The following is a 23,747-nucleotide window of genomic DNA, read 5'->3' on the forward strand; positions in this document are numbered from 1 at the left end:
ACTACTGCTGAGAAGAATGGTGTGAACATAGTAATAGTGATGGTCCCTTGTATTTGTACATATACTTACAGTTTACAACTGTTACTTTTAATTATTTCATTTGATTTTCACAACTTTATGAGATAGGTAGAGATACTACACCCATTTTATAAATGAAATCTAAGACTCCATTGAGCAGATGCCTTTATAACTAAGGCAAAAGTGTGTCATGCAGGACACTGCCATGATTTGTCCTTCCAGCCCTTTTGTACACTGTTCCCACTCAGGGATCTAGTTTGCCACCTTTGTGGGCATGGGGTTTGATTCTGATTGTGAGTTCACTGCTTGGATTTGATGGCTAAGTTTAACTTCCCTGTTGGGACCTTTGTTCTCTGTAGACTTAGACAACTCATCCCATTCATGTGGGTTTGTGCAACCTTTCTGATCTCTGGGACTCAATTTCAGCATTGGCTGGGAGGCAAAGCCCAGGTGAGGATCACAACGGTTTCCCTGGGAGGAGGGATTGGTGATAGACATTAGGTTGATTGTCTATGCTTGTGCAACTGGGAAGTGGAGGATCTGGTAGGAGAACCTTCAGATAGCACAGTTTTGCGAAGCTTGTCCAATCAAGTGGATGTTTTTCTTGACTAGAGAAAAAACATAGGAATCACTTTATCCTCCTTAAAAATTGAATGACTTATTTACATTTCCGCAAAGATGACCAACTGTAGTTGGTCATTTATGAAATAGTTAGACATCTTCTCATACAGAATACATCATTGATTAACATTTGCTTATGATTATTTAAGAAATATGGGTTCTTTTGTTTTTGTAAAATGAAGGAAAGTAAACTTCACAGACTTATTTGTCATGTAATTATAATGTGGGAAAATGAGTTTGTTGCCCAAAATAACATGTGTTTACCTAATCTACTTCTGTGTTTTTATCTTTGTGTAAGATGTTATTACAGTAAGTATTTCTGCTGCCCACAGAATATCTGGGCCGGGCAGCGCAAAGACATCCTGCCAGGCCTGCAGTGCAGCAAGAGGATGATTTTGGCTGTAGTGGTTCAGAAGTACTGAAAGAGCACCCTACCTCCACAGATCTGTTACCACAATAACTTTGATTATATTGTCTTATGTAGGAGAAAAATAGGTTTACTGATCATTTTCTTCGACTTTAAATATGAGGTTTGTGAAACACATGATAAATAATTTATCAAAAGTGAGTTTTGAAGAGGGCCTTTTAATTTTCATGTGCTTCAGTGTACTAGGGATCAAGTTACATGTTAATTGACTGGTGAAGAAATCCTAGTAAGAAATTTGTCCCATATGCAGGGAGAACAGTCTGAATTAGCAAAAAATTCAATTACAGTGTGTGTTTGTGTTTTAAGAAATATCTTTGTTTTACTTCCAATTTATGTGTTATACTTAAAAAGTTTTTGCATTAGTCTCTTCTATCATGTATAAGACCTCACATGTAGTTATTAACATCCATTGAATATAAACAGATAGGTCCTTAAAAAAAACCCTGTTTTTCTTTTAAGGCAGTTAAAATTTTAGGATACTAATTTGCTAGGCAGAACTCTTCATTGCACTTAGGTAAACATCATTCCAAGCTAATTCAAAAGAGCATAATGTCCAAATTACCAAAACCTGAATGATTTTTGCTGTAAATTCCCATTAAAAATCAAGCATCCAGTCAAAGATAAAGCTTGATTTTCTGCTTAACTTTAAGGAAGAGTTTTTCTTTCCAGGTCAGAGAAAAATTTGCTCACTTGTATTGACAGTTTTAGTGTGTCCTGAAAGAGACAGCCTTAGCAACTGCAGGCAGCTGTGCTCAGCTCCTCCCTCATTCCACTATCTAGCCCCTACTGTGGATGTAAAAAGTTTCATGCAGCCCCTCAGACAAATGACTGACAAAAACTAAGCCCCAGATGATGATTATCATGTATGTGTCTGCAACTGAGGCTGCTCTTTGTCAGGGCATCTCTGGCCAGTCAGCATTGATTGGCTCATCCTGCTATGCTTTTTATACGCCTGGTGCAATACAGAAATATGATTTTGCCATATGTAGGATAGTAGAGGCAGAGGAAGATGAAAGCATGGCAGCCCTGATTCAGTGCTTCTTAAATTCATGGTTTTCGAAACACAGATTTCTGTGTCCCACTCCCAGAAATTCTGACTCGGTGTCTAGAGAACTGCCCCCAACCTCCAAATTTCCATTTCTAACAAAGGCTCCCAGGTGATGCTGATGCTGCAAGTCTGTCGAGCATAATTCAAGCAGCACTGGCCCAAATGCTAATTTTGAGAAGACTCAGGTGAGAATAATGGAACTGCATTTCAGAAATAAAATTCATCAGAACATGACTACTCCACCAGAGAGAGATAAGGCAATGCTAGGCTGACCAGCTGCACCAGTTTGACCCAGACCGTCCTGATTTTAGCACTGGAAGTCTTGTGTCCTAGGAAACCACTCAGTCCCAGACAAACCGGAAAGTTAGTCACCCTACAAGGCGTACTAAGCTAGTTTATTATGGCAGCTTTAATGTACTTCAAAGTGATTGGTGTATAGCCTAACGTTTAAACTCCTGGTGTGTTTTAAGACAAGCCATTGAGCATACTGTGAAATGACAGGTAACCACATGTGACAGAGGCAATGCCAGCTAGAGCCTTCAGCTTTTCTACATCTCTTTTCTTACAAGTTATGGTAGATCAGGGGTTCCCAGACCTGTCTTCAGATTGGAATCACCTGGAGAGCTTAACAAAATGCTTGTGTTCTACTCCCAGAGATTGTAAATTAATTGGTTTGGGGAGTGGCCTGGATGCTTGTAGTTTTAAAAAGATCCCCAGCTGATTCTAACATGTAGACACATTTAGGAACCCCCATGGTAGATAGTCTCCAAAGATGGCAGCTACTAATGCCTCTCACTTTGTGCAGACACACCGTTCATCTCATCAAGAGGTAGGGTTTATTTCCCGTCCCTTTGGATCCTGCTGCTTTTGTGACTTGCTTTGAACAATAAAACTCAGTGGAAGTGGCATTCTGGCCCTTCTGAGCCCAGGCCTTAAGAGGATGGTGGTTTTTGTGTCCTCCTGGGAAGCCAGTCTCCATGCTAGAGGGAGAACCATTCAAAGTCCACAGTACTGTGAGGAGGCTCCAGCTAGCCTTGTGGGCAGAGCCATCATGTGAGAGAGCATTGAGACATCAGATGTGTGAGGGAAGCTCTCTTAGACCTTCTGTCCCAGCCCAGTCAATAGCTAAATTTGACCCAGTGAGTGACCCCAGCTAGTGCTACCAAGAGCAGAACTATTCAGGAAAGGTCTTCTTTCTCCATTATTGCCTTAGGTCATTTAGCTTTGGGTGGCATGTTATGGAACACTATATCGCTGAAAGACAAGTGGATTCCTTGCACTTCCTGGTAGTGATATAAAGGGGGCATTTTGAAAGGTCCTGTATAAACAAGGAATGTTTTGTCATCTTCAGCTCAAAGTGGAAAGCCAAGTTAACCCTGTGTTACTGTATATTAGAAGGGAAACATTATTAATTTCATTAATAAAATTATTAGTGATAGTGAACAAAGATATAGTAGCTTCAACAGTCTTTCCCTTGTATCATCCAGAGATCGGAGCCCAAAGCACAATGCTTAGAGTGCTATTAGTTTTTGTGGGGCTGTTCAAACCCAGAGCATCAGGATGAACAAGACAAGAGAAAATGTGATGTGATGTGATGCCATGTATTCCCGCACTGGCTACTGTTAAATAACAAGCTGGGGTGGATACGCTATGTCACACTACAAGTGAGTGATGTCACTTGTAGTGCCACCTCTACCAGTGTCACTTATAGAGTGACATAGTGTATGCACTTGATATTTGGATTGTGAAGAGGAAGTGTCCCTTGGAGTAGTTCATAGGAGAGAAGACAAAAGAAGAACTTAGCTTTCTAGCGCTCTCCTGTTTCATCTCCTATTGATGAAGTTTTACCCCATGGGAAGCTAACGCCACATCTGGTTTCTCAGTGGCTACTTGGAAATCCAGACACCATGCCACACAATATGTTGTTTCACCCAAGTCCAAAAGTGGAAGGACACCTATGTGTACATGAAGTGCTACCAAGAGACACAGAAAAGAAGTTGAGGAAATCTGAGGTGAATGACCTTTTTCTGTACTTTACATTTATTGTTTTTTGCTGAAGCACTGTAGGTGTGCCTTATTTTGATAATGCTTTTGTAGACTACATTCTAAGACAGAGAATCTCTTAGCCAGATGCTTAGTATCAACATAAATGCAATATTAGTCTTGACTGGTCTTTTCCCTTCTAATAATCACACCAAACTAAACACTTTCCATGGACAGTTGCAAAAGTGGTAAGTAGTAGCAGCTCTGCTTTCGTCTGCAGCTTCAAGGATTTGGTTCTTATTTTACTATTTTACAGAGCCAAGTCTTTCCTGGTATAGAGGGGAGTGTGCATGCTTTATATCTTCCAGAAAGAAGCAAGACACCAGTGAGTTGTTGCTAAGAGCTTTTAACTATTCTCCTATACAGGTCTTTTTATTTTATTTTATTATTATTATTATTTTATTTTTGCAATGAGGAAGACAATTTTGGTTGTATAAACATTATGCCATGTTTAGTTATTTTGTGAGACTGGGTGGTTCTTAAATGTTGGTGGCTTTATATGACTATTATTACATTTTGCAATCCAGTCTGAGCCTGACTGTAGGAGTCATAATATAAGAGAATCAAAAGTCTATTTAACATATTGGAAGGTTTCTTGTTCAGAGCTTAATCTTTCTGGAAAAAAGGTTGTTTGCATTGGTTTCTCAGCAATCAACTTGGGTTGGCTTAAGTAGCATAAAGGACCAGATGTATTGAGGATTCAAGCAATGGTGTCATAAAGAACTTTCTTTCTCTGTCTCTAATTTTATCCCCATCTCTTGGTCCTTCTTTTGTTTATGATGGCTTTGTTCTTAGGCACATTTTTCTCTTGTGGCTCCATGATACAAACCAACAGATACAAGCTTTACCTCTTGGCATAATTTTACTTTAGGCGAAACCCTAGGATTGAGTTTAAATGGACACGTCTAGAGTAAGTTGTCATTTTCAGATTTGGGAGGAATCTGAGAGCAATTCCCCTGGGAAAATTAAAAATGCTATATCAGAAAAACGTTAAAGAATGCCAGGATGGCAATAACAACGGATACACAGTACTGTGGAAAAGGGGCTCACAGGCTTCCAGCTGAATGATTCAAGTGTTTTTTTTTTTTTTTTTTTTTTTTGTTGTTGTTGTTGTTGTTTTGTTTTTTTTTTAGACGGAGTCTTGCTCTGTCACCAGGCTGGAGTGCAGTGGCGCAATCTTGGCTCACTGCAACCTCTGCCTCCTGAGTTTAAGTGAGTCTCCTGCCTCAGCCTCCCAAGTAGCTGGGACTACAGGCGCGTGCCACCATGCCCAACTAATTTTTGTGTGTTTTAGTAGAGATGGGGTTTCATCATGTTAACCAGGATAGTCTCGATCTCTTGACCTCATGATTTGCCCGCTTTGGCCTCCCTAAGTTCTGGGATTACAGGTGTGAGCCACTGCGCCTGGCCACGATTCAAGTTTTGAGAACTCACATGACTATCTGTAAATGGACACAAGTTTCAGGGAGACTTGTGGACTCACATAACTGAGATCAGGGAGACTGATATATAAACTGAATATCAATTTACTATTTCATAGTAAGGACATTCAAACCACCTCAGCTGCCAATGTTGACAGAACAATTCATTTTCCCCACTTAGGTAAACCACAAGGAAAACCAATCATAAGAAATGTGCTCAATGAAGATGAATCAGAAAAAAGAGGAGACAGTGTCAGGGTCCGCAGTAGGATCTGCCACAGGGACCAGATAATTGGGAATTTTTGAGCCAGAGCAATATTGTTCCTAGATGGCATATAGAGAGTCTCTGAAATGTTAATGCTTTGGGCTTCCTTTTTGACCAGAATTTATCTAAGTGTGGCTCCAACCAGCTGCATTGAAATCACCTGGCAACCTGATAAAATGCAGATTTCTGGTCTCACCCCAGACTTGCTAAGTTGAAATTGATGAAATGAAGCTACATTTTCAACAAGCTCTCCTGGTTTTGTCTCTGTAGTATGAGATAATTCCTCTAAGCAAATCAAATCCCTTTGTCCATCCATCTTTAATCTAATGGGATATAAGTGATTCAATTTCTGTTTAAATTTTTAAATATTTTGTTTTGTACCTATCATAGCTAAATTGGGTATTTTTATTCATTTTAAGATTCTAGTCAGAATTATAAAATTACAATTTTCTGATTAGAAATTAATATAAATATAGAAAATTTGGAAAGAATGGAAATATGTAAGGATTAGGCAAAAGCATCCATAAATTTGTGATGATTTGTTTTATCTTTTGTGTGTATGTATTCATACCCCACTCCTCCCACAGGGGTCTGTGTATACTGTCAATAGAATTTGATTTTTGTTTTATTTGCTCCAATTTAATTTGAGAACAACACTCTATATTGTTAGTCTTCACTTGCATAATATTAATGGCTATTCTAAAATTTGCTATTCAAAACATATATAGAGTTTTATCCCCTCAGATCATTAATCAGATATATTATATGAAGTTTTTTTTACAAGTATGGAATAATGAGATGTTTACTTTAGAATAGAAGGAATCACATATTTATTTTACCAACAAAAACTAATTTTTCCAGGAGGGAGGCTTTTAGATATGTTCCCAATAAGGGACTATTATAACAAAGTCACAGAAGTCATGGTTGATGATTAATTACCATAGGACTGGTAACTGCACTTAACCTCCTATTACTAGAGTAGTTTACAAATTTAAGTGAAAAAATTAATTTCTACACCAAATATTCTAACAAATACTTTTGTATAACAGATAATTCTTAGCCTCAAGGTTAGAGTTCAATAGTCCTTGAAACATAATTATTAAATACATTTCTGAATATTACATAAACTCATTTGCCGTTTTGAGAAAACAGACTTGGGCAGAAATTCAACTTTGAGCTTCTAAGGTATAGAAGAAATTTGGAGTTAATTGAACATTTATGACCACATTCAAATTTTATGTCCACACATGGTCTGCAGTTGTACCAGCCCCTGTTTATTCACTATTTCAGATCAGCTTAGCCCTGTCTACACCTTGGCCTCACATTCACAGCCAGAGTTGCCCAAATGACAGTTTACACTGTTTCCAGGGGTAAAAGCTCAGGCTGCTCTCATGTTCCGGGGCATACACTTCAGGGTCCTCACACATAGCACTCACTGATAAGGAGACTTCTGGACTTGCTCCTGTCTCTGCTGCAGAAGCTCTGCCTCTCCCAGTGCTGCCCAGAGGGTCCGGGGAACATAATTCACAGTGTAGGGAACTTAATGCATCATGGAATAGACATTGACCAAGGCAAGATAGGAGAGGAAGAGACAGTGGTCAAATTACTTGCTTTTCTTTGCTTTTACTTTTCTCTTTTCTCTCCTTTCCTTTCCTTTTCGTTTCCTTTTTCTTTTCTTTTGATGGAGTCTCTTTCTGTTGCCCAGGCTGGTGTGCAGTGGTGGGATCTCAGCTCACTCCAAGCTCCGCCATCCGGGTTCAAGCGATTCTCCTGCCTCAGCCTCTTGAGTAGCTGCGATTACAAGTGCCTGCCACCATGCCTGACTAATTTTTGTATTTTTAGTAGAGACGGGGTTTCACCATGGTGTGCAGGCTGGCCTCGAACTCCTGACCCCAAGTGATCTGCCAGCCTCGGCCTTCCAATGTGCTAGAATTACAGGCGTGAGCCAGCGTGCCCTACCAATTGCTTGCTTTTCTTCTTTCAACTGTAGATGATGCCAAGATGTAGGAGTTTGTACAGCCTATCTGGCGATGGCCTAAGAAGACTGAGCAGCCAGCCCTGGCTTGGGGAAGTGATTGCCGGCTCAGTTACTTACTCCTTATGTTTGCTCTCCTTCCCTACCTGACTTAGTCTTGCTTTCCTGGGATTACATTCACTACCACCCTCTATCAGAAAAAAAAAAAAAAAAAAATAGCATGCATCCTTTTGCCTCTCGTCTTTTTATGGTAATGAAGAACTGATGATTTTTCCCTCTCAAAGGCACTTGTGCCAGCAACATCTCTAGTATTTTTGGTTAAATACTGTTGAAGCCTTTAAGCCTTCAACTATAGATTTCTAAGCCTTTTAAACCATTTGGGGCTCAGGATATTTTTTTTCTTGCTAATAAGATTATAAGGTAACCTTATTTTCCTTTTCTGTAAATTATTGTGGGCTCCCAGACTGGCCACATCTATCACCAGTAATATCGTTTTCCAGGTATAGGGTGAAAATCTCAAACTTAATGAAGCTTGTTCTGAAAGGCCAGTTGACTACCTATGATTTTCCAGTTCTGCCTCTACAGGTCTTAAAATGCCTTTGGCTGTGGACTACTCTCAGCATCAGGCATGGCTACCTAATTCTCCTCTACCCACCACAATGATCCCAATCCCAACACAACTGTCATCTCCTCCTTAGTTAATCTCAGCTAAAGGTCAGAGATGAAACAAAGGGAATGCCGGTGATAATGCATGTCCCAGCTGTTTATGGGAATGCAAGAATACAGGTAAGAGGACATTTTATTACAACTGCACTGACTATCTGTAGAATTACTGAAGGTATAATATATGAATATATCTCACTTTTCTTATATGCATTCATTTCTGGGAGGACAGCTCAAACATTTTACATTGCATCCAGATATCTTTTATTTTCATTATGTTACCGCTGAAATGTGTGGAAAAACAATCTGATTAAATCTTTTACCTTAACAATGTGCACGACCATTCCTTTTTCCCTATCCTTGTCTTGCTGTGATAGTTGAGAGCAACTGCCTCAACTATCTCATCCCTGGACTAAAGTAATTGTCTCTTAACTGGTTTCTCTGCCAGTCCTGCCAGGTCCTCCTCTCTGGGGCAAATGTCCTGGCTTCAGTCCTAACTCCCCAGGAGGGGGCGGGACCCCTGCTGCTCCCCAGCATTCTTCGACTGCCCAACTAGCATGTTTTTGATGTTTCAGCTACACTTCATTACTTAATATTTTTCCAATGAGCCACGCCTTTACCCGAGCTATTCTTTATCTTTGTTTTCCTCCGTTCCATTAATGCCCATTATTCCTTCACATCTCCTCTGAGAAAGCTTCCCAGGCTGCCTCTTCCAGAGGCCAGTAAGCTGCCAGGCAAGGCCCCCACCAGTGAAGTTGGTGCACCCCTCACAGAGCAGGAGCTGGTTTTCGTTTTGCAGGTCCAGAAACGTGTATTTTGCCAGTGCCCTCAGTGATTATCAGTATTCTCAGGACGGACATGAACGAATCAAACACGTGGAGACAAAGGTTTAAGCCCTAATGTTTTATCAATTTTATTTGTGAATTATGATTACAAGGGAGTGTGGTACTACACTTATGTGACACTGACTGAGGCAGGTCTGAATGCTTCCTGGTGAGTGAAAGTGGGCAGATTACCAGACCTCTCTAAACTTCAGTGTATTTAGATGTAGAATTGTGGAAATTATACTATTTTTTTACTGAGGAGTTTGAGGAATTAATGCCATTTTTAAGATTCCAGTCATTCACTTACTTCTTCACAATTTTCAACATATTCATGTATTACCTGAATAGTATTCTTTACTTTGACTACTTTTTAATATTAGCTCCATGCAAAGCATGATTTTTGTGAAATCATAGGGTTTCATATGCTAGCCACATACATGTGTATACATGTGAAATATATATTATCTAAAGAAAGATAATTAGTTGCCAACAGTAGAATCTACTCTGGCTAATTAAAAAAGGAAGAATTTTTATTACAGGATGTTACATAATGGCTGTAATTTCTGAAAGGTCCAGAGAATCAGGCTTGGGGGCACTAATGCCAGAGCTATGGCAGCTGAGAAGCACACAGCCAACAAAATTCCCTAAACCACAGAGCTTGAGTAGCAGCACCATGGTAGCCCCATCACAGCTGCCTCAGAAGGGCCCTCACCTCCCGAACTCCCACTCTTGGCTGTCAGATTACATTGTTCATTCTCACTTTGAAATTTTGTGAAGACATGCCTGTTTGAAAAAGCATAGGTCACATGCTTGTACCATAGATGCAGGAGATTGCAGGGAGTCCTATTTGTATTTCCAACCTCTATAGTAAAGGAAAGCAACTACAAGGGGACTGAAATAACAGTTGAGTCGATATACAATATAATCTGTCACATACATTAAAATCAAATAAAAGTTCATTGGTATATCACCTAAAATCTTCATATGTACAGAATATATGTATCATGTTTTAGGAAAAAAGTGAATGAATGTATACATGGTACTGGATATGGAAAGCTCTCTCAATAGGGTGTGATATTTGCATTACTGCAGTTCTCTTTTTTCATTACAGTATCTTTTATGGGCAGTACACAAAGGATACCACTAAGTTCTTATATTCACACTCATAAAGGACCATGTGCTATGGTTTGAATGTGTCCCCCAAAGTTCATGCATTGCGAACTTCATTGCCAGTGCAACAGTGTTGGGAGGTGGGGCCTCATAAAAGATGATTAGGTCAGGTGGGTGCGGCCCTAATGCTTGGGCTAATGTTATTGTTGTAGGAGTGGATTAATTATTGTGAGCATGGGTTGGTTATAAAAGTGAGGTCAAGGCTGGGCACGGTGCCTCACGCCTGAAATCCCAGCACTTTGGGAGGCTGAGGTGGGTGGATCACGTGAGGTCGGGAGTTCAAGATCAGCCTGACCAACATGGAGAAACCCCGTCTATACTAAAAGTATAAAATTAGCAGATGTGGTGGCGCATGCCTGTAGTCCCAGCTTCTTGGGAGCCTGAGGCAGGAGAATTGCTTGAACCCAGGAAGCGGAGGTTGCAGTGAGCTAAGATTGCACCATTGCACTTCAGCCTGGGCAACAAGAGTAAAACTCCATCTCAAAAAAAAAAAAAAAAGAAAAGTGACCTCGATCCCTTCTTGCTTGTTCACCCTCACCCTCTTTTGCCCTTCCACCCTGATGATGCAGTGTGAAGACCCTTGCCAGAGCCTGGGAAGTCCAAAAGCGTAGTAATCCATACTCACTATACATTAACTATGCATAAAATGGCAGGTAAGAGATAAAAATAAATGTTATTAGCGTATAATTAATTTAACATGTTTATAGTACTTTTAAGCAAAGTAAAAATATACTTTTAATGCTCTTGGACTTCCCAGCTTCCAGAACTATAAGCCAAATAAATTTCTGTCCATTATAAATTACCTAGTCTGTAGTATTCTGTTATAGCAGTACAGAAGAGACTAAGACACCACACAAGGTAGAATGGCATAGTGGTGAAGCACATGGACTTTGCAACTAAACTGCTTGGGTTCCAGTCCTGGATCTACCACTAACTGTCCTTTTGGACTTGGAAATTTCTGTGGATTTCTCTGTGCCTCAGTTAATTCATCTGTAACATGGAGGTAACAGTATCTACTTTATAAGGTAGCTATGAATATTAACAAGTGAATATTTTAAAGTTTTTAAAAGTAATACTTTTCCTTTGCTTAAAAGTAAGTACTATAAACATGTTAAATTAATTGTATGCTAATAACATCTATTTTTATCTCCTATCTGCCATTTTATGCATAGTTAATGCATAGTGACTGTGGATTACTCTAAGTGATTTTTCTCTGGTCACTCATGAACAGGAGACAACTTTTGTTGTAGTTTATATGGATTGGCTCTGATATGTCATATTTGTTATGTGAAATCAAAGACGGTTGTAATAACTTCTCCTCTCCTTTAGTTAGTGTTATCATCTTTCTGTTCTTCTATTTTGTATCCTGAGTGACATTGGTCTCACTGGAATATCCCCATCAGTTGTGCCCTAGAGATGTAGACTGAGGAGTATAGAATTCCCTCTGATGCAGACCCACAGATAAGCCTGTAGGATGTCTTTAAATAGCTTGATTGCATTGTCCATAATTCATTTTTTAAATTTCTTTACTTTTGAGTAACTTCTTACATGGCCGTCCTATTGATATATTCACACTTTTCCGCTAAACCTGTATTCTAGACTTTATCCTGATGTTCAATTAGCATAGACTTTATTGGCTCCTTGTTCGTATTTTTGCTATTATAGCTTATTGTTGTAATAATCTTTTTAGAACCTGGTTCAATGTGAATTCAAAAGAGCCATATCATTTACAGTTCTTCAGGCCTGAATGATGCCCAAATCTAAGGTTTCTGCCTATGCTTACCTCCTCCTCTCCTCATCCCCACAGTCTCTTCTCTAGAAAATAAATACACATGTCAGCTTAACATCACATTTAAGACCATTCACTACTCACATTTGTCCTTGAGAGTTTGAGAGCTGGTCCTAAGCTCAGTTCATTGTTGTGTTCCCATTGTCTAGTACAGTGCCTGATCCTTAGCAGATGTTCAATAATTTTTGAAGTAAATTGAATACTACATACAAATAAAGCAATTTCAGGATAGGAGAAAACAATGTTGAGTATCTACCTCAAGTAATGGAGAATAAACTACACTTAAAACTTGCTTTAGTAGACAACTAAAAAATAGACAAAATATGGTTCCATCACTTTTGTGCACAGTGACATAGGGTTTCATTTAATATGTCTGGGTGCTAGGTATTGTTTTTCCCTTCAAGTTTCTCAAGATGGGACAACTCTAATATGTACAACTTTGAGATTTTTTTCTTGGCATGTTGATTTACTGCCCTGGTTTTATTCTCCCTTCTCATTATGAAAACACTATTTTTGTTTTCTGTGGGGATCTGAGAAAGGCACTTTAAACTGATTCTTCAGACTAGGTAAAATTCTCTTTCTCTGGACATCTGTGTTGATGGGATCTATCTTGAGAGTAGGTATGCCCTACCAAAGTATCTCTCGTTATCCATCACCATCAGTAGAGCTAATTTCTTATGAATTTTAAAGGTCATGTTTGTGTGTGTGTGCGCCAGAGAGAAAGAGGGAAGATCTTTAAGGTAGCCTGTTAACATGAACTCTTCCACCAGGAGACAAAGACCATGAGTTGTTATTAAACAACAACAAAATCCCCCTCACTTACAGTTAAAGTAGGGGAAAACACCGAGAACGCTCGAAAGAACAGATTAATCACTGCCAATAGTGGACCTTGCTCATTTCAGATTTATTGAGGACCAGCTTTTGTGGATTTTTAAAGAAAAGCACTAGGGACGATGAGACTGACCTGTGTTCAGCCCCTCCACTCTGCTCCAACCCTGTGTGGTGAAGCAAGCTTCCTTTGAAGTGTTATCTAAGTGAAAGGCTGGTTCTGGGTAAGAGGAAATTGACTTAGAATTTTTTCCAACTGCCCAGAGAGATTAATGTCCTTAGAAAGAGCTCGAAGACATTGTCAGAATTAAAAATAATTTAGTGACAATTTAACAGTAGAAAGAAGAAAGTCAGTCACTTTTAAACCTTCTTCAGAGGATTCAGGCTGTATGAAAATTAAAAGTGATCCAAGGGAAGTTGTTTAAAAGTGCAAAATTCACTTTAGTTTTGAAAGTGAGTTGAAGTTCTGGAACTGCATTTCTTGTAAAAGTTATGGGTATACATCCTGCTGAGCCACCAGACACAAGAAGGCAGGTTCATTCCCTTCTTCCCTTCTTCCTTCCCGTACGTGTGATATCCATACCCCTTAGCACTATGCCCAGGAACCAGTTAATTTGTAAGAAATGTGTGTTACATGAATGATTGGTGAATGAATGTGGCATAAAGCTCAGTTTAATTGCCAAACACAGATTGGAGACTGGAAGAAATGGTATACATTTCAGAGATAGAAACATTTTAGCGGACTGTGATTACTCATGAATTTCTTTAAGGTGTCATTGAGTGACTTGGCTGAAGGCAGGAGGAACAGCACAGAAGGTTGGGTTTTGTCAGGGCAAGAATAATACAAAAGATGCAAAAGCAAATCATCTGAGGAATTCCCTAAATTAGCATTTCTATGTATAACTTTGGAAGGAATCCAAAAGGTTAAATGCGGCTGATAACTTGCTAAAAAATTTCCAATTTCTCTTTGATCTGAAGACTCACAAATTTCATTTCTCATTGAAATTTTACTGTAAAATATGCTGCTGTGTAAAGTGCAGGACTAAATTCACCTTATTTACTTGGCAACTCAACCTGGAAATTAAAATGTCATATTGGCAAGCACAAATACGTATTTCTTTATATAGTACATTATAAAGTTGGCCACAAATCCTTCTGACCCTTGCATTCATATACTCACAACGGGCCATTATAAATCCTAATATCAAGAGGTAGGGCCCATCTCCTTATTCCTTGACTCTGGTTTGGCCAGGTGACTTGCTTTTTAGCTAAGGGGTCATTAGCAAATATGTCTCTAACAGTCTCGATAAGTGCTTGCACATTGGGGCTTGTCTTTTGCTACGCTGCAGACCCATGCTGCTACTTCTATGTTGAGAAGCCTGGACCAGCCTATTGGATGATGAAGGAATACCTGGTGGCAGCCAGAAACAGAGCCACTTAGCTCATCACAGATGTGTGATTGAGCCCTTGTAAGACCAACAAAGAAACACATAGTTGTTCCCAGGTGAAATTGTGATCCAAATAGTTGTTTTAAGTGTGTATTCACTAGATTTAGAATAGTTTGTTATGCACCACTACTAATAGTTTGTTAAGCAGCAATAACTAATATCTAATATGCCTTGGTACTGCTGTGCAGGAATTCCACTCTTCCTTAAATTCCTCCTCAATAGTTCTTGAAGTCCCAGGTGGATATTGTGGATGCTGTCTGAGGTGTAGTACTCTTGGCCTCCACGCCTCACCTACCCTCCTCCTCTTTGGCTCAGTGTTCCTGTGCTAATGGTATCTTTGGTAGTTGATGCCCAAAGGGACAGTTCTGCTGCTGCTGGCACTAGAGATGACAGCCTTCTTGGTATCTACCAGAGATCCCCACACTGTGATGTGTAATCCAACTCATTTTGGGATCTCTGCTATGCCGTAATTAGTATAGAATGAGAGAGATGTGTGTGGAGTGAGTGGCAAGAGGAATAATAACAAAAAGAGAATAGATGTGATTTGAGAGCTGGGAGCTGGAGGGTACTTAGACATCATGTATTTCAACTCCTCGTTTTATAAAAAGATCCTTACACAAAAACTTATGTCACTGGCCAAATCCCATGATACAAGTGTCAGATCTGGGATCAGAACAGAATCTCCTCACTCCAAATATAGCTCTTATTTCCATTTCATTTAAATCAGTTTTGTTTTTCCTAAGTCACATAAGATTTTCCAAAAGAAGGTAGGTTTTTAAATAATTTTTCTTTTCTTTTATTCTTTTTTTTTTTTTTTTTTTTTTTTTGAGACGGAGTCTCACTGTGTCGCCCAGGCTGGAGTGCAGTGGTGCTTTCTCGGCTCACTGCAACCTCCACCTCCCAGGTTCAAGCGATTCTCCTGCCTCAGCCTCCTGAGTAGCTGGGACAACAGGAACGTGCCACCATGCCTGGCTAATTTTTTGTATTTTTAGTAGAGATGGGGTTTCACCATGTTAGCCACGATAGTCTTGAACTCCCAATCTCAGGTGATCCACCCACCTCGGCCTCCCAAAGTGATAGGATTACAGGTGTGAGCCACTGCGCCTGGTCAAGAACTTTTTAATAGTGATAAATGAAGAACCTAAGGTATGATGATGAATTACCCTTAGAAAATAATTTGAAGTTGTAAGCAGTTGAATGGGACATTCAGTGGAAACTTATACTACTATCAGTGGGGATCTGCATTGGCTCACATACTGCATAGGGAGTACACTAGGGGGAACCCCAAAACCACTCCAGCATTATCAAGACCACATGTGGAAGTGTGGCTCAGTGGGACACAGAGATGCCTAGGGTCTCTGGATGCTATATTGTGAGGCCCTCTAGTAGGGGCATAGTGTAGGGGCAGCGGGGTATACAGGATATGGGACACCTGACAACGCTGGGTGCTCACATACTAGTTTCAAAAGGTGAAGGACACTGCCCTGGGTCTTGAGGGGCTGCAGCTCTTCTCTGTTCTGCATATTCTAATCAGGTGGTAGATGGCCCTTTTGAAGCATTCCCTTCCTCCTTTCCCACTTCAGTATGATATTATAATTGTCACTAGCGTCATTTGGGGAATTGTGGACAAGTAGGGAACTGGAACTCCCTGAGGGAGGAGTACAGAACTGCGCTTTGCAGAAGGCCCCAAGAGCATTAGAGCAGTTACACTGAGGCGCAGACAAAGCAGGTGTTTGAAAATTGGAGAACATTTCTCTGTCCCATCTAGGGGGAGGCCTCATTGTGGCAGAGGATCAGAGAAGGCGGGTGGTGACGGCTTGCTCTTCTCTTTCTCACCTGCCCTCTTTGTGCAATTTAAAACAGACTAGGAGAGACTTTATTTAGTTAGACAAATGTATTTGTCTTAGGTGTTTTTTGAAATATTCTCAAGCTTTTCTTTCTGGGCATAGTCTTTGATTTATGTTATTGGTTTAATAATGCTGTCAAAATATTACTTGAGGAAAATGATCAGTACAGTTACACTGCAGATCTGAGGAGACTATCCATTGTGCAAATGTAGTGCAGAAAAATCAGGGCGGTCTAGTCATGACATTTCAATTTCAAGCTTCTGATGGGTATTAAAATGATTAAAATGGATTTAAAAAATAATGAAAAATACCTTGAGGGTGTGGTTTTAAATTAGGAAACCCAAATTGAGACTTGCATCAGTGATTTAAGGCAAATTAGAATACAGAACACATATGACCAACAAAGCAATGACCTTGATGGAAAATTAAGAATGAGAGGCTGTCTCATTCTTGTCCTGCTGACACATTAACTAGGGGAGCCTTGTTTCTTGGCTTGATTTCCTGTTTACATTACTAATTCAGGGATTTGGTGTTTATTCAGCACCTGACTTGTGTCGTCATCGAGTATGGTACCAGGAATATCAGAAGGGAAGGTACCATCCAGGATCCTTTCCTCATGCTCTGAGCCCTGATGAAGACAGATGATCAGCAGGGCACCAGAAGTGGAACCTTCTCTGAAAATGGAGCAGAAGGAGAAATCAGTTCCTATGGGAGTGGGATTTCATAGAAGAGAAAGTAGTTTGAGTTGTTACAGCTGCTAAAAGGTGGAGATGGCTATATTTCTCATAGGGGACAGCCTGAAGACTAAGGCTTAGAGGAATATTTGGAGACTGGTTTTGTTTCCGTTATGGCTGAGATATACGTGGGTAGGAGGAGGCAGAAAATGAGGCAAGAAAATATAGAATTAGATCATACTGCCAGAGGTTTAGTATTCCAAATCAGGAATCTGGACTTGATACATTATATTCGATTACCTCTGCCTGCAGAGCACCTGCTGATATCATGTGCAGATGGGATATTTACAAAGATTATTAGCAAGAAAGAATATGTCATCATTTTTTGTATGTGTCTATCAACCATATTCAGTTGGAAATTGAGTTGGAAGTTCCCTTTGTGGTGTGGGAGATTTGGGTTAGGACTTGCTTTTAGTGACCAAAGTATATTGATTCTTTCCACTACCCTGAGCCCCAAATATACCCCAATACCTAACAATCTTTGTAAAAACCTGTACAGAGGCCTTGACTCACCAATTTCCTGGGTAAAGTCAAGGAAGTTTCTATTAAAAATAAAGTTAAAATATACTTCTCCAACAAAAATACTTATAGTGACCTAGGATTAATACTCAACACAGGAAGGAAAAGTGTACATAGCTTCTAAAAGATAGAGTTGCACAATAAAAGTAACAACAGCAGCTTGCTAAATTAAAACAAAATGTCAAAGGAAACTATTTCATAAGATGTAAAGATACATTTTCATTTTGAGAAAGAGTATATTTTCCAATTTTCCTTTGGTGCTGAGGAACCTGACTTATTTTTTATCCAATATTCATTTACTGATTGTAATGATAGTTGGGGGTCATGCTGGGAGAGGGTGGTATTGAGGGGAGATGAGACACTCTACAAAGAATGATGAGGAATTCTATGAAACTTGGCAAAATAAAAATTCATGGTTCCACAAAAAAAAAAAAAAAATAAAGTTAAGTTTGTTTCTGTTTCATCAATCGAGAGAAAGAGAGTTTTAATGATTTTTGCAATTCAGACAATCTAGCAGAATTTTGAATGTATTCTAATAAAAACTTTGAATCCAAAGTTAGTCATTCAAAAACATAAGCAGGCAAACAACAAATATAATATAGCATTATTAGTCATAAAAAATAGACATCAGTTATTCTACTAGTGAGATATAAAATATAATCAGGATCAAGTTAAACTCTTTCTTAATTAAGCAACATAGCAGAGTAGAAATAGCATGAGCTTAAGGGTAGGGCAGAGCTAGGCTCCGCTGCTAGCTCTTCTCCTTTCTAGCTCTATGGGCCTTAGCTATCTATTCACTCTCTAAGTCTCAATTACTCCAGGGTAGGTATAATAATGCCTAGTGCATAGGGTCATTCAGGAAGAGTTATTGTTCTTTTTTTAACAGAGTAGAACATAGAACAATACTCCATAAGGATAAATGTCAGGTTTGATTCTGCTTAACTTGGTGTCTGGCACATAGTAGGCATTCAGTAAGTGTTTAGGAAGTGGAGGGAGTCTTAAAGATCATCTACTGTAGCAGTTCCCAAATGTTTCTTACTGCAACTGTCAGCTTTAAGAGGAAAATCAATAAACAGTAGATACTTTGTGTGTGTGTGTGTATGTGTGTGTGTGTGTGTGTGTGACGGGGGGAGGTGTGGGGAGAGAGAGACAGAGAGAAGATAGGGATAGGGGAAAATAGAGAAAAAGAGAAGGTAGGGATGGGGGAAAGAATAATAGGAACTTCATGTGTAACTTAGGTTGTCCTAGTTCACTCTGTTTCCTGTATGATGTTTGCATTCACTTTCAGCTGGCTTCCCTCTTACTCTCCTGAGTTTCATTACTTTGAATTTCCCTGTATGGAAGGACCTCTGGTGGATTCACATGCACTTGCTATTGCTTGGAGATGATGTTAGTCCCTTGGAGCTTCTTTCCTGAAGTCCTGGGCAGAAAATGACTGGTGTCTCCTCCAGGCTCTTCTTTACAGTGCCAGAATCTAAGCATGAATATTCTATTGAATGATCGTGGATGAGACATTTGAAAACTAGAATGAGAAAACAACTTTCTTAAGGTCATGCATTTAATTAGCAGTAGAACTTATTGCACATTCCTGTTCTGATTTTGCTATCCAGGGAATCCTAGCTTTATAAAATGATTTGGGAATTTTTTCTCCCTCATCCATTTTCTGAAAGAATTTGAGATCTGCTATATATGTTCAATTGAGTTTACCAGTGAAGTCTTCTGGGCCTGGAGATATCTGTGTGGAAAGGTTTTTATTTATACTTTTAATTTATTTGGTAGATACAGGGCTATTCAGGTTATTTGTTTCTTTTGTGTAAGTTTTGAATTTTTCAAGGAATTTGCTCATTTTTTCTTTTTTGACAAACTCATTGATATATAATTATTTGTAATCTGATCATCTCAGTTGATTTAGAAAAAGCATTTAATCATATTCAAAACCTTTCCATGATAAAAACGGTAAACAAAGTAAGAGTAGTAGGAACTATCTCAACATAATAAAAGCCATACCAGAAAAACCAATAGTGAACATGATACTCAACAATGAAAGACTAAAAGCTTTTCCCTTATAATCAGGAACAAGGCAAGGAGCTTGCTTTTGCCATTTCTGTTCAACATAGTATTTAAAGTTCTAGGCAGAGCCATTAGGCAATAAGAAGAAATAAAAGACATCCAAATAGGAAAAGAAGTAAAATTGTCTCTGTTCAGAGACAGTATGATCTTATATGTAGAAAACCCTAAAGATTCTGCACAAAACACTCTTATAACTAAAAGGTGAATTCAGCAAAGTAGCAGGATACAAATTTATATACAAAAACCAGTTGCATTTCTGTATACTAATAATGAATAACCTGAAAAGAAAATTACAAAAAACAATTTCATTTACAATAGCATCAAAAAGTATAAAAAACTTAGGAATTAACCAATAAGGTGAAAGACCTATATAATGAAAGTTACAAATTATGGTTGAAGAAATTAGACATAAATAAATAGAAACATCTTATGCTCATGGATTAGAAGATAATATTAAGATGTCAGTTCTACCCCCCAAAAATCTACAGTCAATGCAATCCTTATTAAAATCCCAATGATGTGTTTTGCAGAAACAGAAAAACCCATCCTAAAATTTATATGGACTCTCAAGGCATCCCTAATAGCCCAAACAAAAATTGAAAAGGAAGAAAATGGGAGGACTCATATTTTCTCATTTCAAGACTTATTACAAATCTGTAGTAATCAAAAAAATGTAGTACTGGCATACAGACATACAGACCAATGGAATAGAATAGAGCCCAAAAATAAACCCTCCTATATATGTTCAAATGGTTTTTGAAAAGACAGCTAGGACAATTCAGTGGAGAAAGTGCTTTCAACAAAAGATACTGGAAAAATTGTATATCCTTATGCAAAAGAATGATGGTGGACCTGTATCTAACACCATATACAAAAATTAACTCAAAATGGATCAGAGACTTAAACGTAAGACCCAAAACTCTTAGAAGAAAACATTGCAAAAGCTTCACAACACTAGATTTGGCAGTGAGTGCTTAAGTATGACACAAAAGGCACGGACAACAAAAGAAAAAGTAAACAAATCAGATTTCATGAAAATTTTAAAAGTTTGTGCTTCAAAAGACAGCATCAATGGAGTAAAAGGACAACCCATAAAATGGGAACAATTATTTGCCGATCATATTTCTGGTAAAGGATTGATATCTAGACTATGTAGGGAACTCTTAAAATTCAACAAAGCAAACTAATTTAAAATGGGCAAAGGATTGAATAGACATTTCTCTAAAGAAGATATAAAAATGTCCAATAAGCATGTGAAAAGATGCTCAAGGCTTGATGCAGTGACCCATGCCTGTAATCCCAGTACTTTGGGAGGCTGAGGTGGGAGGATCGCTTCAGCCCAAGAGTTTGAGATCAACCCTGGCATCATTCCTAGACATGGGCCGGGCATGATGGCATGTACCTGTAGTCCCAGCTACTCAGAGGCTGAAGTGGGAGGATTACTTGAGCCCAGGAGGTCAAGGCCACAGTGAGCTGTGGTTGTGCCACTATACTCCAGCCGGAGTGATAGAGTGAGACCCTATCTTGAAAAGAAAGGAAAAGAAAAGATGCTGAACATTACTAGTCATTAGGGAAATGCGAATCAAGGCTACAAGGGTATATTACCTCAAACCCATTAGGATGGCTGCAATAAAACAAAACAAGTGTTGACATAGGTATTGAGGAATAGGAACTCTTCTGCCGTGTTGGTGATAATGTAAATTGGTATACCTACTGTGGAAAATAGTATGGAAGTTCCCAAAACAATTAAAAACAGAATTACCACATGACCCAGCAATTCCACTTCTGGATATATGCCCGAAAGAAAGCAAGGTCTTGAAAAATATGTTTATAACAGCATTATTCACGATAGCTAAAATGAGGAAGCAACCTAAGCAACCATCAGCAGATGAATGGGTAAGCAAAATGTGGTATATACACACAGTGGAATATTATTTAGTCTTCAAAAGGAATGAAATTCTAATATATGCTATAGCATGGATGAACCTTGAAGACATTATGCTAAGTGAAATAAACCAATCACAAAAGATGAATCCTATATGATTCCACTTATACAAGACACTTAGGATAGTCAAAATCATAGCCACAGAAAGTAGAATGGTGGTTGCCAGGAACTGGTGGAGAGAGGAATGAGGAATTATTTTTTAACAGGTATAAAGTTTGTTTTACACCGTGAATAGAAGTTACAGAGATGGATAGTAGTGACGGTTGCACAATGTTATATCCATATTTATAGCATTGAACTTTATACTTAGGAATGGTTAAGATGGTAAATTTTGTCACACAATATAAATCTGAAAAAATATTTGTAATATAGCCTTTATTGTCTGTTTGATTCTGTAGGATCTGTATATAGTAATATATTGTAATGTCTTCCTTTTTGTTCTTAGTCTATCTAGAGATTTATTCTTTGAAAATTTTGATTTCATTACTTTTTCACCATTTTTTATTTTGTTGATTTTTGTATTTTTATTATACCTCCTTTCAACTTAATTCATGTTTCACTTGCCCTTCTAACTTTTTAAAATAGAAGCTTAGATAATTGATTTTAGATACATATTTTTTCTTTCTTGAATAAGAGTTCAAAGCTGTAAATTTCCCCTCTAAATATGCTTTAGTTGAATCTCAAAAGTTTTGAAATTTTATGTTTTTATTTTCATATAATTCAGAATATTTTCTGATTTTCCTTATCATTTCCTTGTTAACCTGATTTTGGAAGTGGGTTTTTGTTTTTTAAAAAAAATTAAGACTATTTTAGAACTATTTTAGGTTTACAGGAAATTGAGCAGATAATATGGAGTTCCCATGTACCTCCTTTCTCTTTTATTCATGGATTTCTCTATTATTAACATCTTGCATGAAGTGGTTTGTTACGATTCATGAACCAGTATTGATACATATTATTAACTAAAATACATACTTTAAATTAGGGTTCACTTTGTGTTGTACAGTTCTATGGGTTTTGACAAATGTATAATGTCATTTATTCGCCCTTACGTTATTACAAATAATAGTTTCACTGCCCTAAAAATCCTCTGTGCTGAACCTAGTCATCCCTCTCTTCCCACCCCTTTACCTCTGGAAACCACTTATCTTTTTACCGTCTCTGTAGTACTACTGTTTTTGAATGTTGGAATCATAGTATGTAGCCTTTTCAGTCTGGGTTATTTTACTTAGCAATATGCATTTAAAATTCCTCCATGTCTTTTCATGGCTCTGTAGCTCATTTATTTTTATTGTTGTATGAAATTCATTGTATGGATGTACCACAGTTTGCCACTCTAGTCACTTTTTGAAGGATATCTTAGTTTCTTCTTCTTTTTGGCAAATATGAATAAAGCTGCTATTAACATTCATGTGAAGATTTTTGTTCAGACATATGTTTTCAAGTCATTTGGGTAGATATGTAGAAGCATGATTAATGTGTGGTACAGCATGACTATGTTTAGCTTTGGGAAAACAAACTGCCAAACTGTCTTCCAAGGTGGCCGTACCATCTTGTATTTACACCAAGAATGAATAGAAGTTCTCATTGCTACACAGTCTTGCCAAAGTTTGATATTGTCCATTTTTAATTTTAGTCATTCTGATACATACGTTATGGTATTTCACTGTTGCTTTAATGTGCAATTTCCTAATGACATATTATGTCAAGCTTTCTTTCAAGTGCTTATTTGCCATCTGTATAACTTCTTTGGTGAGGTATCTTTTCAGATCTTTTTCTCATTTCTAAATTGGGTTGCTTGTTTTCTTACCATTGAGTTTTAAGAATTGTTTGTATATTTTTCATACAGGTACTTTGTCAGATATATTTGTAAATATTTTTTCCCAATGTCATCTGTCTTTTAGTACTCTTAACAGTGTCATTCACACAGCAGGTAATTTTAATTTTAATAAAGTGCTACTTACTAAATTTTTTTAAATCATGGATCACACTTTTGGTGTTTATCTAAAAAGTCATCAAAGAACACAAGTTTACCTAGATTTTCTTCTATGTTTTCTTTGAGAAATTTTATGGTTTTTGGTTTTACAACTAG

This window comes from Theropithecus gelada, chromosome 6 (assembly GCF_003255815.1).
Source record: "Theropithecus gelada isolate Dixy chromosome 6, Tgel_1.0, whole genome shotgun sequence".
Classification (NCBI taxonomy): domain Eukaryota; kingdom Metazoa; phylum Chordata; class Mammalia; order Primates; family Cercopithecidae; genus Theropithecus; species Theropithecus gelada.